Source organism: Cervus canadensis, chromosome 5 (genome assembly GCF_019320065.1).
Source record: "Cervus canadensis isolate Bull #8, Minnesota chromosome 5, ASM1932006v1, whole genome shotgun sequence".
NCBI lineage: Eukaryota > Metazoa > Chordata > Mammalia > Artiodactyla > Cervidae > Cervus > Cervus canadensis.
This window is the reverse complement of record NC_057390.1, coordinates 1076670-1078443: the sequence shown is the minus strand read 5'-3', so window position 1 is coordinate 1078443 and position 1774 is coordinate 1076670.

Here is a 1774-nt window from a genome sequence, read left to right as displayed (position 1 = left end):
AGGAAGATTGTTCTCTATTTTCAAAATAAAGACCTTTAGCCTCTTCACTCCCCAAATGAGACTTTCGCTGCAGGCACATTTTCTGGCTCAGTGGCTGCCTACGAAGCACAGGGAGGGTCATCGCCAAGCACACCTCTGTCTTCTCTGAGATCTGGCTCCCCAGACAGCAGGAATGGTCACGGGGAAGGAGTCGTTGGAGAGGCGAAGTTCGACCATAACACATTCACAGAAACTACTGGTTCTTTGCTCTTCTGACTTTGGCTCCCATCAGCAATTAGTGGAAATAAGCAGGTTGTCAGTGGGGCATGGCCCAGAATATGGCATGTAGTGGAAGACAGCCTGGCGTAGACCATTGATGAAGTGCGGAAATTAACCTAGGAATCCAACAAGGCAATGGAATCTGAGAGGATCTGAGGGTTTCACCTCCAAGTGGCTCCCAGCCACGTTGGAGCTCCCTCTCACTTTGGGTGTTAACATGCTCAGAGTGGAGAGAGTTCATCTGAAGACTTAGATTCCTGGTTCACCAAACATGCATGGCAATCCCAGCTGGAAGGCAGCGGGGAGAAAACTGCACTACAAGTCATGACTTGTAACATAGAAACATCTCCCAGAGGCTTGCTTCTAAACAGAAATGCTCTTCACTCAAACCAGGGCTCCATTAAGGGCACCCCAAGACTGGCCAGGATGGGCCCTCTGTATCTTTCTATGTCTCTGCCCACCGCTGTGAGACAAGCCTCTTCTCACTGTCGGGAGATTGTTGACAGCAGTCCAGCGCATCTTTTCTGAGGCCAAAACTGAAGCAACAACAATATAAAATCCCCTTTCTGAACCACAACTCTGGCTTGGAGTGTAATTTTTGAGAACATACTTCTCTATTCCTTGAATGGTTACCTTTGTCTGTGTGGCCCTGCTATTTATGTGCTCTGAGAACTCTCTGGAAATCCCTTTTCCAAGAAATGAGCAAGCTCTTCAGGGACATGTTTACCAAAGCTCCTGTCTCAATCATATCTGAAGGGACTGCAGCTCAGATGTTTCCAGCACAATCAGGGTTTCTGACCAGCCTCAAGGACCCTGGAGGGGTTACTCCAGCCATGTAAACTTACTACCTCTCACATCTAAACCTCGAAGCTTAGCCCAACTTGTTGTTCAGTCACTAAGTTGTGTTCAACTCTGTGACCCCATGGACCCATGCCAGGCTCTTCTGACCTTCACTCTTTCCTGAATTTGCTCAAATTCACATCCACTGAGTTGGTGATGCCATCCAATTATCTCATCCTCTGCCACCCCCTTCTCCTTTTGCCTTCAATCTTTCCCTGTATCAGGGTCTTTTCCAATTAATCGGCTCTTCGCATTAGGTGGCCAAAGTATTGGAGCTTTAGCTTCAGCAACAGTCCTTCCAGTGAATATTCAGGGTTGATTTCCTTGAGGACTGACTAGTTTGATCTTGCTGTCCAAGGGACTTTCAAGTGTCTTCTCCAGCACCACAGTTCGAAAGCATCAATTCTTTGGTACTCAGCCTTCTTTATGGTCCAACTCTCTCACATCTGTACATGACTACTGGAAATCCATGGCTTTGACTAGATGGATCTTTTTGGGCAAGGTGACATCTCTGCATTTTAATACACTGTCTAGGTTTGTCATAGCTTTTCTTCCAAGGAACAAGCATCTTTTGATTTCATGGCTGCAGTCACTGTCCAGTGATTTTGGAGCCCAAGAAAATAAAACCTGTCACGGTTCCACTTTTCCCCCCTTCTATTTGCCACGAAGTGATGGG